We start from the raw sequence: 12,478 nt of genomic DNA, 5'->3' as shown, positions 1-12,478 counted from the left end.
GCAAACCAAAAAAGAAATTTTAAGCGCAGCAGAGTAACCAGCGCACATACCTGTTAGCTCAGGTGAGTTTAAAAGGCTGCTGTTGATAACAAGGGCATTTGCTAAATAGATGGTGTGTGTGCAACAATATACTGAAAGGTCAATTATATTGTGCAGCTTATCTCACCACCTGTAGTTATTTAGGTGAAAGCTCCAAAATGCTTGCCTAATATGTCTGTTTATCCAAAAGGAAGTAAAAAGGGAGAGCTAGAAAGATAGCATTGCATCACATTACATGGCAATGCAATGCACAGTTGCTGAAGTTGAACCAAAATGAGCTTGTAATCTGGCTTCTGCAACTTTGAACATGAAAAATCCAATGAGGAGAAGAAAAGCAAAGCCAAAGAGTCCATCCCAAAATCCGACAAACAAGCAAAATGAACAAAAAACATTGAATTCAATTCTTTCTGATTTTAGAAACTGCATTAAAGAAGGGGTGCACCGGTCCTGGAGATACTGCAATACCAGGTCAATGCGTGGAGTGGACAGAGCAAGCTCTTTTTCCATCTCCCTGTTCTAAAAATCCATTTAATATATGGTCCCCAGATAGGGGACGTATCAGATATTAAACTGATAAGAACAGATACTACACTTGATCTTAGCCAAAAGGCCGAGAAGCGATAACCAGAATTGGTTTCAAACTACGGAGCCACCCAAGGATCCTGAAAAGTCCATTTGTGGAGATGAGCTCCTGGACTCCCGTTAAGAAGACATGTTGTCAACCTCTAGATCCCTTACATGCCTGCACTTTTCGGCTTGCTGCTGCTGCAATCCACGCGTTTTAGATCTGCATAACTCCACCTCTTTAAACACAGCACCTTCACCCCCTGCTGTTCCCACCCGCCTCAACACCGTTGGAAGGGAGGAGAACCAATTAAGGCGGGGGGTGGGGTGGAACGAGCAGCTGTCTACCCTTAGCAGGAGGGCTCCTGATTACATACCTCTCCTGCTGCTGCTGCTGCTGGCTGTCCAGCAGCAGACTGAAGGTGGCTGCTGCTGTGCACAGGTATATAAAGGCTCAGAGCCTATTATGACACGCGCAGCAAGCGTTCCATTGCCACATTCCATCTACTGCAGGCAGGATACCTGGCTGGCTGAATGTCGCTGAGAAGCTCACAGAGACCGCCATAAGCAACAGTTTAACAGAATGCCACAGACTAATCAACCAAACTTTTTGGGTTGGGTTCTCTTTTATAGTCTGCAGGCATTAAATGAAAGAAGTCAGTGTTCCAGCAGAAGGAGACAACGTTTCAGAAAAGGCATTGTAGCAAACCAAAAAAGAAATTTTAAGCGCAGCAGAGTAACCAGCGCACATACCTGTTAGCTCAGGTGAGTTTAAAAGGCTGCTGTTGATAACAAGGGCATTTGCTAAATAGATGGTGTGTGTGCAACAATATACTGAAAGGTCAATTATATTGTGCAGCTTATCTCACCACCTGTAGTTATTTAGGTGAAAGCTCCAAAATGCTTGCCTAATATGTCTGTTTATCCAAAAGGAAGTAAAAAGGGAGAGCTAGAAAGATAGCATTGCATCACATTACATGGCAATGCAATGCACAGTTGCTGAAGTTGAACCAAAATGAGCTTGTAATCTGGCTTCTGCAACTTTGAACATGAAAAATCCAATGAGGAGAAGAAAAGCAAAGCCAAAGAGTCCATCCCAAAATCCGACAAACAAGCAAAATGAACAAAAAACATTGAATTCAATTCTTTCTGATTTTAGAAACTGCATTAAAGAAGGGGTGCACCGGTCCTGGAGATACTGCAATACCAGGTCAATGCGTGGAGTGGACAGAGCAAGCTCTTTTTCCATCTCCCTGTTCTAAAAATCCATTTAATATATGGTCCCCAGATAGGGGACGTATCAGATATTAAACTGATAAGAACAGATACTACACTTGATCTTAGCCAAAAGGCCGAGAAGCGATAACCAGAATTGGTTTCAAACTACGGAGCCACCCAAGGATCCTGAAAAGTCCATTTGTGGAGATGAGCTCCTGGACTCCCGTTAAGAAGACATGTTGTCAACCTCTAGATCCCTTACATGCCTGCACTTTTCGGCTTGCTGCTGCTGCAATCCACGCGTTTTAGATCTGCATAACTCCACCTCTTTAAACACAGCACCTTCACCCCCTGCTGTTCCCACCCGCCTCAACACCGTTGGAAGGGAGGAGAACCAATTAAGGCGGGGGGTGGGGTGGAACGAGCAGCTGTCTACCCTTAGCAGGAGGGCTCCTGATTACATACCTCTCCTGCTGCTGCTGCTGCTGGCTGTCCAGCAGCAGACTGAAGGTGGCTGCTGCTGTGCACAGGTATATAAAGGCTCAGAGCCTATTATGACACGCGCAGCCAGCGTTCCATTGCCACATTCCATCTACTGCAGGCAGGATACCTGGCTGGCTGAATGTCGCTGAGAAGCTCACAGAGACCGCCATAAGCAACAGTTTAACAGAATGCCACAGACTAATCAACCAAACTTTTTGGGTTGGGTTCTCTTTTATAGTCTGCAGGCATTAAATGAAAGAAGTCAGTGTTCCAGCAGAAGGAGACGTTTCAGAAAAGGCATTGTAGCAAACCAAAAAAGAAATTTTAAGCGCAGCAGAGTAACCAGCGCACATACCTGTTAGCTCAGGTGAGTTTAAAAGGCTGCTGTTGATAACAAGGGCATTTTCTAAATAGATGGTGTGTGTGCAACAATATACTGAAAGGTCAATTATATTGTGCAGCTTATCTCACCACCTGTAGTTATTTAGGTGAAAGCTCCAAAATGCTTGCCTAATATGTCTGTTTATCCAAAAGGAAGTAAAAAGGGAGAGCTAGAAAGATAGCATTGCATCACATTACATGGCAATGCAATGCACAGTTGCTGAAGTTGAACCAAAATGAGCTTGTAATCTGGCTTCTGCAACTTTGAACATGAAAAATCCAATGAGGAGAAGAAAAGCAAAGCCAAAGAGTCCATCCCAAAATCCGACAAACAAGCAAAATGAACAAAAAACATTGAATTCAATTCTTTCTGATTTTAGAAACTGCATTAAAGAAGGGGTGCACCGGTCCTGGAGATACTGCAATACCAGGTCAATGCGTGGAGTGGACAGAGCAAGCTCTTTTTCCATCTCCCTGTTCTAAAAATCCATTTAATATATGGTCCCCAGATAGGGGACGTATCAGATATTAAACTGATAAGAACAGATACTACACTTGATCTTAGCCAAAAGGCCGAGAAGCGATAACCAGAATTGGTTTCAAACTACGGAGCCACCCAAGGATCCTGAAAAGTCCATTTGTGGAGATGAGCTCCTGGACTCCCGTTAAGAAGACATGTTGTCAACCTCTAGATCCCTTACATGCCTGCACTTTTCGGCTTGCTGCTGCTGCAATCCACGCGTTTTAGATCTGCATAACTCCACCTCTTTAAACACAGCACCTTCACCCCCTGCTGTTCCCACCCGCCTCAACACCGTTGGAAGGGAGGAGAACCAATTAAGGCGGGGGGTGGGGTGGAACGAGCAGCTGTCTACCCTTAGCAGGAGGGCTCCTGATTACATACCTCTCCTGCTGCTGCTGCTGCTGGCTGTCCAGCAGCAGACTGAAGGTGGCTGCTGCTGTGCACAGGTATATAAAGGCTCAGAGCCTATTATGACACGCGCAGCCAGCGTTCCATTGCCACATTCCATCTACTGCAGGCAGGATACCTGGCTGGCTGAATGTCGCTGAGAAGCTCACAGAGACCGCCATAAGCAACAGTTTAACAGAATGCCACAGACTAATCAACCAAACTTTTTGGGTTGGGTTCTCTTTTATAGTCTGCAGGCATTAAATGAAAGAAGTCAGTGTTCCAGCAGAAGGAGACAACGTTTCAGAAAAGGCATTGTAGCAAACCAAAAAAGAAATTTTAAGCGCAGCAGAGTAACCAGCGCACATACCTGTTAGCTCAGGTGAGTTTAAAAGGCTGCTGTTGATAACAAGGGCATTTGCTAAATAGATGGTGTGTGTGCAACAATATACTGAAAGGTCAATTATATTGTGCAGCTTATCTCACCACCTGTAGTTATTTAGGTGAAAGCTCCAAAATGCTTGCCTAATATGTCTGTTTATCCAAAAGGAAGTAAAAAGGGAGAGCTAGAAAGATAGCATTGCATCACATTACATGGCAATGCAATGCACAGTTGCTGAAGTTGAACCAAAATGAGCTTGTAATCTGGCTTCTGCAACTTTGAACATGAAAAATCCAATGAGGAGAAGAAAAGCAAAGCCAAAGAGTCCATCCCAAAATCCGACAAACAAGCAAAATGAACAAAAAACATTGAATTCAATTCTTTCTGATTTTAGAAACTGCATTAAAGAAGGGGTGCACCGGTCCTGGAGATACTGCAATACCAGGTCAATGCGTGGAGTGGACAGAGCAAGCTCTTTTTCCATCTCCCTGTTCTAAAAATCCATTTAATATATGGTCCCCAGATAGGGGACGTATCAGATATTAAACTGATAAGAACAGATACTACACTTGATCTTAGCCAAAAGGCCGAGAAGCGATAACCAGAATTGGTTTCAAACTACGGAGCCACCCAAGGATCCTGAAAAGTCCATTTGTGGAGATGAGCTCCTGGACTCCCGTTAAGAAGACATGTTGTCAACCTCTAGATCCCTTACATGCCTGCACTTTTCGGCTTGCTGCTGCTGCAATCCACGCGTTTTAGATCTGCATAACTCCACCTCTTTAAACACAGCACCTTCACCCCCTGCTGTTCCCACCCGCCTCAACACCGTTGGAAGGGAGGAGAACCAATTAAGGCGGGGGGTGGGGTGGAACGAGCAGCTGTCTACCCTTAGCAGGAGGGCTCCTGATTACATACCTCTCCTGCTGCTGCTGCTGCTGGCTGTCCAGCAGCAGACTGAAGGTGGCTGCTGCTGTGCACAGGTATATAAAGGCTCAGAGCCTATTATGACACGCGCAGCCAGCGTTCCATTGCCACATTCCATCTACTGCAGGCAGGATACCTGGCTGGCTGAATGTCGCTGAGAAGCTCACAGAGACCGCCATAAGCAACAGTTTAACAGAATGCCACAGACTAATCAACCAAACTTTTTGGGTTGGGTTCTCTTTTATAGTCTGCAGGCATTAAATGAAAGAAGTCAGTGTTCCAGCAGAAGGAGACAACGTTTCAGAAAAGGCATTGTAGCAAACCAAAAAAGAAATTTTAAGCGCAGCAGAGTAACCAGCGCACATACCTGTTAGCTCAGGTGAGTTTAAAAGGCTGCTGTTGATAACAAGGGCATTTGCTAAATAGATGGTGTGTGTGCAACAATATACTGAAAGGTCAATTATATTGTGCAGCTTATCTCACCACCTGTAGTTATTTAGGTGAAAGCTCCAAATGCTTGCCTAATATGTCTGTTTATCCAAAAGGAAGTAAAAAGGGAGAGCTAGAAAGATAGCATTGCATCACATTACATGGCAATGCAATGCACAATTGCTGAAGTTGAACCAAAATGAGCTTGTAATCTGGCTTCTGCAACTTTGAACATGAAAAATTCAATGAGGAGAAGAAAAGCAAAGCCAAAGAGTCCATCCCAAAATCCGACAAACAAGCAAAATGAACAAAAAACATTGAATTCAATTCTTTCTGATTTTAGAAACTGCATTAAAGAAGGGGTGCACCGGTCCTGGAGATACTGCAATACCAGGTCAATGCGTGGAGTGGACAGAGCAAGCTCTTTTTCCATCTCCCTGTTCTAAAAATCCATTTAATATATCGTCCCCAGATAGGGGACGTATCAGATATTAAACTGATAAGAACAGATTTTTTTTTTTTAATTTGGCTATCCCCTGCAGAGGGATAAAACCGTTTATTAAAACTTTAACAAATTACAAGCATAATTAAACAAATACCAAACGTTAAAAGACAAATGAAATTTACAAAACAAAAAAATACAAAGATTTTAAATAATTAGGTTCCATTGGTCAACAAGCCATTTTTTGGAAATATGTACATTCTTCTTTTTGTCAATTAAATAATAAGTATACATTTCACATAAACATAAACTTAAAACATCATTCACTGATAAAACATCTTGTTTAAAAATAGCAATGTTGCGCGCTTTCCAGAGAGATGACTTGGCGCAGTTCACTGTCTTCCAAGCCATTGTGTACTGGTCCATTGTGGGGCATTCCATAAGTCCGTATAGCACAGTTTTATATGTAAAGTCCTTGAGGTCTGCCACCCTTTCCAGTAGGGGGAGCAGTCTTCTCCAGAAATCCTTTGCAAAATTACATGTCCATAATAGATGTTCCACCGTTTCCTCGTCTTGGCATCCGGCTCTTGGGCAGATGGCAGACCTCACAAATCCTCTTCTGTATTGGAATGCCCGGCAAGGAAGACAGCGGTGCATGCAACTCCAAGCCAGATCTCTCTGTTCATTAAAAAGATAAAAAACGTTAATCATTTTCCAGATAGACATAGATTTGTCATCATCATATCTGTCAACATTACATATTTCCTCACTTTTACGTATTTCTTTAATTAGTTTCTTACTATTTCTTAATTCCTCTATTTTCTTAGTCCCTAAATTAAAATCGGACACTATTTTCCTTAAAATCTCATAATGCGTCGACAAATTAAAAGCATGGGGCACAGATATATTAACTTCATACCATCCAAACTTTCTCATAAAAAATCCTGTATTAAAACGCATAAAAAAGGACCAATAGTGATTCTTAAAAAGGGCATTAAAACAGTAAACGAACAGATGGATTAAAAGAAACCTATTAAAATCTGGAAAATCTTTACCACCTTTTACTTTTGATTTCATCACGATTTCTCTTTTCAGCTTTTCCATTTTTGAGTTCCAAAAGAAGGTAAAACAGGTTTTGGTTATCTTTTTTAAAACATTAACAGGCGGGGGGAAAACCATGCTAAGATACAATAAAAGAGGTAAAATCACCATCTTTAAAACCAATACTTTACCCTCCATTGTAAGTCTCCTCATGTTCCACATACATATTTTCGTATTTACTTTCTGTATAACTGTTTCCCAACTATTATAACCATCATTATTTTCAGTGAATGATATACCTAAAATGGAAATGGATTCGGAGACATTAATTGGTACATCACGTAAAATCATCCCCCCAACACTTAAAATGTTACACTTATTAAAATTGATTTTAAAACCAGAAGCTAGGCAAAAGGATTGCACTTGATGGAGAGTGGCCGTAAGTGATGGTGCATCTGTACACAAGACCGCCACGTCATCCATGTAGCCTACAACCTTGGCCTCCAAACCACCGCTTCCAGGCAGAGGGACACCGCATATCTGTTTATTTTGGCGTATTGCACATAACATTGGTTCCAGTGCACAGATAAACAGTAGGGGGGACAGAGGGCATCCCTGTTTCACCCCTGACCGTAAAAATACCTCTTGTGTCTTAAAACCATTCACTAAAATCTTACTTGTACAATCCTTGTAAAATGCTTTAAGCGATAGTAAAAACCCTTCTGGTATGCCCATTTTCTCTAAAACTTTAAAAAGATAAAAGTGTGAGACACGGTCAAATGCTTTTTCAAAATCAATAGATAAAATCGCCATTTTCCCCTTTCTGTCTTTCACATCCTCAATACAGTCTTTCACTAAATTCAGATTGTCCCATATACTGCGCCCCGGCACCCCACACACTTGATTAGAATGAATAACTTTGCTGATGACTTCTTTTAGACGATTTGCACAAATTTTAGCCATTATTTTATAGTCACAATTTAAAAGTGTTATTGGTCTCCAGTTTTCTAATTTTGATTTATCGCCTTTTTTGTATAGGAGGGAGACTTCACCTTTCTTCCAGGAATTTAATAAAACCTTATTATTAAAAACCTCAGTAAACAAATAAAACAAATCATCTTTTAAAATATCATAAAAACATACATAAAATTCTATTGGGATGCCATCAGGACCAGGGACCTTTCCAGTTTTAAAACTTTTAATAGTTTTTAACACTTCTTGTTCCGTTAAAACTTGGGATAAAAACTCTTGGGATGCGGGATCTAAAACAGCTGTTAGTCCTTGCAGCGAATCATCCATTAATTTATTATCTATATTTTTTCCATTAAAAAGATTAGAAAAAAAAACCTCAACTTTACCCAGCATATTTTTTATATTATTCTCACCATCTATATGGTCAATTATCACTTTTTCTTTTTTATTTTTCCTAAAAAAATATCTGGAACACTTTTCATTTTCTTCTATATGTTGTACTCTAGAACGAAAAATTATCTCTTTTCCTTTTTGTTCTAGCCATTTTGAAATCTCTTCTTTTAAGTTTGAAATATCAAGTTGTACATCTATCCCATTGTCTCTGAGCTTAAATAATGTTTGTAGGCGGGTATTTAAAATTCTATATTCTTCATATTTTTCTTTGGCTCTACATATACTCTTTTTAATAAAAAAGTCTTTTATTTTTACTTTCATTCTATCCCACCATACACTCATAGTCTCATTTGTTTTTTTCCCTTTTCTACATTTCCTATAAAACTCAATAAAATCTGATAAAATCTGCGGGTCGGTTAAAAGGGATACGTTCATTTTCCAGCTTTTCTTACCACATTTTTTGTTGTCATTTACTTTTATGGTAAAGGATAAAAGTTTATGGTCTGAAAATATATTAGCTAAAACTTCACATTTGGCAGGTATTGTTTTATCTGAACCAAAAATAAAATCAATCCTAGAGCTACAATTAGCATTGCTCCAAGTGAAACCGGCGTCCTCTGGGCTGTCACTATGACACTCTTTATATATGTCTATCAATTTAGCATCTTTGACTATATCATGTAGCATACCTGAGGTTTTATCGTAGTTCCTGCTTACAGAGCTGGAGCGCCGGTTTTCACCTTTTAAAACACAATTAAAATCCCCTGCTAAGATAAAAGGTTCAGAGTTATTAATAAATAATGGTAAAAGATCAAGCATTTCGGCTCTTTCATTTTTCTCTGGGGATCCATAAAAATTTAAAAACTGCCATCTAATACCATCAATAAAAGCTTTTACTAATAAAATACGACCTGGTAAAATTTCCTGAATAAAATCAATTAAAACGTTCCCTTTAAAAAGTATGGCTACACCCGCTGATCCTGCAGCATTCGATCCGGACCAGACAGATGGCCCACACTTCCACTCATCTTTATATTTTTGATATGACATTTCATGTGGGATATTACATTCTTGCAGAAAAAATACAGATGCAGTAAAACACGTAAAAAAATTAAAAAGAGCAGTTCTTCTCGTGTTAGATTTTATGCCTCTCACGTTGAGGGAAATACCTTTCAGTTCAGCCATCATTAGAAAATGTAGAAATTTTACTTAGGTAACTAAGAGCAACGGATTTACCTGTCCGATGAACCTGATCAGACCACTGGGCTTGCGCCTCCCTCCTCATCTGATAGTATCGTCACGAGAGTCTCCGTGGAGGAGGAAAGATTACCACATTTATATAAACCCGACGCTACACTGGCATAGCTCGGAGGGCTGGCTGGCAGAACCCGCTGGGTCTCCATTGGCTGGCCATGCAGTTCCTCATCAGGTGGGTCCCCGAGGGGTTCCGCCGCCCCTGTTTGACCTGTAGAAGGTCGTCCTATAGGAGGAGGTTGCGCACAAGGCAGAGCCTCTGACTCTTCAGAGGCAGCAAGATCCCGGTCCCCACCTGTAGCAGCGGAGACCGAAACCCCTGAGGGTCCAGCGTCCACGTCCCCTTCTGGAGAAGTGTCCATCTGTTCACCTCCTGCTGCCTCCTCCGAACCACCCTTTTTCTTTTTCTTAGGACCCACCTTTATCCACTCAGCGCCCTCAGCACTAGGAGACCCAGACTGGGCATGGGCTTCTGTGTCGGCCTTTTGCCGGTCCCTTTTGACCTTACCAGTAGTGCCCTTCTGCTCCTTCTCAGCCCTCCTTTTGGACTCCCGCAGGTCCTGCAGCCAGGTTTTGGGATTTGGTATTTTACCTGTCATAGACTCTGGAGACACTTCACTATTTGGTACGCCCTTATTGTCTCCAGAGGCTCCAGGTTGTTGTTCCTCCTCCTGAGGGGTGGTCTGATCTTTTGGTCCTTGGTCGGACGTCTTGGACTTCCCCTTTTGCTCATCTTCCCGAAATCTGTGAGGGCAAGAAAAATAAAAGTGACCTGGAGTCTGGCAAAAACTGCATTTCTTTTCCTTAGGGCATTCTTTTGTCTCATGTTCTTCACTAGCACAATTTCTACATGATACATGACAGTTTTCTTTTGAATGACCATAGCGCCCACAATTTCTGCAATATACTGGCATCCCAGAAAAGAAGAAATCCCCATTTGTTTGCCCAATTTTGAAACGGGCAGGGGGGAGCCGTATACCACCTGGTGTATTTGGATCTCTTGTACACTTCACAAGGAATTTCCACTTAGATGTCCATATGTTATATTCGTTTAATATCTTCCCAATACATTTAACACTTTTAAAATAAATTGCTAGAAATGACATTACTTCTGGAGCAGAAACAAAGGGCGAAAATATTTTTACAATAACCAGTCTTACCTCATCCAGGACGTGCTCAACAATTTGTATCCCTTTCAAAACAGGACTATTTTCAACTTTTTTTAACTTTTCTAGTACATCTCTAAAAATACCTTCTCCGGTGAATGTGATGTCATAGTCACCTCTTCTGGGATAATCCTGGATGGAGAGAATTTCATTCCTTTGTACGCCAAGAAGGTTCCTGAGCACGTCCTGGACTACATACCCTAATTTCCTCATATCCGAGCCACCCGCCGTGAAGTGAACTCGGATAGAGTTTTTTAGCCTCGCATAAAGAGGCACGAGGTTAGGGTCAACCTCCATGGAAAAACGCAACAAGGTTGCAAATTGCAGCCGCTTGCAATCTGCGCTCCCAGTGTTCTTGCAGCGAAAAACACCTGGAAGCTGGGGGATCGCAACTCGTTACCCTGGGACTAAGCCCTCTCCCTAATAGCAGCAAGCAGGCTAAGTCCACCAAAGTGGACGATCCTGCCAGGCCAAGGAGAGGGGTACCCGAGTGCCCTTCAACCACAATCTCCTGCAATAAAGCACTTGATCTTAGCCAAAAGGCCGAGAAGCGATAACCAGAATTGGTTTCAAACTACGGAGCCACCCAAGGATCCTGAAAAGTCCATTTGTGGAGATGAGCTCCTGGACTCCCGTTAAGAAGACATGTTGTCAACCTCTAGATCCCTTACATGCCTGCACTTTTCGGCTTGCTGCTGCTGCAATCCACGCGTTTTAGATCTGCATAACTCCACCTCTTTAAACACAGCACCTTCACCCCCTGCTGTTCCCACCCGCCTCAACACCGTTGGAAGGGAGGAGAACCAATTAAGGCGGGGGGTGGGGTGGAACGAGCAGCTGTCTACCCTTAGCAGGAGGGCTCCTGATTACATACCTCTCCTGCTGCTGCTGCTGCTGGCTGTCCAGCAGCAGACTGAAGGTGGCTGCTGCTGTGCACAGGTATATAAAGGCTCAGAGCCTATTATGACACGCGCAGCCAGCGTTCCATTGCCACATTCCATCTACTGCAGGCAGGATACCTGGCTGGCTGAATGTCGCTGAGAAGCTCACAGAGACCGCCATAAGCAACAGTTTAACAGAATGCCACAGACTAATCAACCAAACTTTTTGGGTTGGGTTCTCTTTTATAGTCTGCAGGCATTAAATGAAAGAAGTCAGTGTTCCAGCAGAAGGAGACAACGTTTCAGAAAAGGCATTGTAGCAAACCAAAAAAGAAATTTTAAGCGCAGCAGAGTAACCAGCGCACATACCTGTTAGCTCAGGTGAGTTTAAAAGGCTGCTGTTGATAACAAGGGCATTTGCTAAATAGATGGTGTGTGTGCAACAATATACTGAAAGGTCAATTATATTGTGCAGCTTATCTCACCACCTGTAGTTATTTAGGTGAAAGCTCCAAAATGCTTGCCTAATATGTCTGTTTATCCAAAAGGAAGTAAAAAGGGAGAGCTAGAAAGATAGCATTGCATCACATTACATGGCAATGCAATGCACAGTTGCTGAAGTTGAACCAAAATGAGCTTGTAATCTGGCTTCTGCAACTTTGAACATGAAAAATCCAATGAGGAGAAGAAAAGCAAAGCCAAAGAGTCCATCCCAAAATCCGACAAACAAGCAAAATGAACAAAAAACATTGAATTCAATTCTTTCTGATTTTAGAAACTGCATTAAAGAAGGGGTGCACCGGTCCTGGAGATACTGCAATACCAGGTCAATGCGTGGAGTGGACAGAGCAAGCTCTTTTTCCATCTCCCTGTTCTAAAAATCCATTTAATATATGGTCCCCAGATAGGGGACGTATCAGATATTAAACTGATAAGAACAGATACTACACTTGATCTTAGCCAAAAGGCCGAGAAGCGATAACCAGAATTGGTTTC

The 12,478-nt window shown here is 42.0% G+C and overlaps 6 non-coding genes across 6 annotated transcripts; all 6 read right to left on the bottom strand.

Moving 5' to 3' along the window:
- Positions 1–470: 470 nt before the first annotated feature.
- On the bottom strand, positions 471–661 carry LOC141208066 (U2 spliceosomal RNA). The gene has a single exon (XR_012278336.1). It is a non-coding gene; the product is annotated as a U2 spliceosomal RNA (small nuclear RNA).
- Positions 662–1,776: 1,115 nt separating this feature from the next.
- On the bottom strand, positions 1,777–1,967 carry LOC141208065 (U2 spliceosomal RNA). Its single transcript, XR_012278335.1, has one exon. It is a non-coding gene; the product is annotated as a U2 spliceosomal RNA (small nuclear RNA).
- Positions 1,968–3,079: 1,112 nt separating this feature from the next.
- Positions 3,080–3,270, bottom strand: LOC141208063 (U2 spliceosomal RNA). The gene has a single exon (XR_012278333.1). It is a non-coding gene; the product is annotated as a U2 spliceosomal RNA (small nuclear RNA).
- A 1,115-nt stretch (positions 3,271–4,385) lies between these two features.
- Positions 4,386–4,576, bottom strand: LOC141208062 (U2 spliceosomal RNA). Its single transcript, XR_012278332.1, has one exon. It is a non-coding gene; the product is annotated as a U2 spliceosomal RNA (small nuclear RNA).
- A 1,114-nt stretch (positions 4,577–5,690) lies between these two features.
- On the bottom strand, positions 5,691–5,881 carry LOC141208167 (U2 spliceosomal RNA). Its single transcript, XR_012278430.1, has one exon. It is a non-coding gene; the product is annotated as a U2 spliceosomal RNA (small nuclear RNA).
- Positions 5,882–12,271: 6,390 nt separating this feature from the next.
- LOC141208061 (U2 spliceosomal RNA) lies at positions 12,272–12,462 on the bottom strand. The gene has a single exon (XR_012278331.1). It is a non-coding gene; the product is annotated as a U2 spliceosomal RNA (small nuclear RNA).
- Positions 12,463–12,478: the final 16 nt, after the last annotated feature.

The sequence above is a fragment of the Phyllobates terribilis genome, unplaced genomic scaffold, assembly GCF_046119375.1.
Source record: "Phyllobates terribilis strain yellow unplaced genomic scaffold, ASM4611937v1 Scaffold_168__1_contigs__length_4147262, whole genome shotgun sequence".
Classification (NCBI taxonomy): domain Eukaryota; kingdom Metazoa; phylum Chordata; class Amphibia; order Anura; family Dendrobatidae; genus Phyllobates; species Phyllobates terribilis.
The sequence above is the reverse complement of the archived record's forward strand: the minus strand, read 5'-3'. Positions and strand labels throughout refer to the sequence as shown.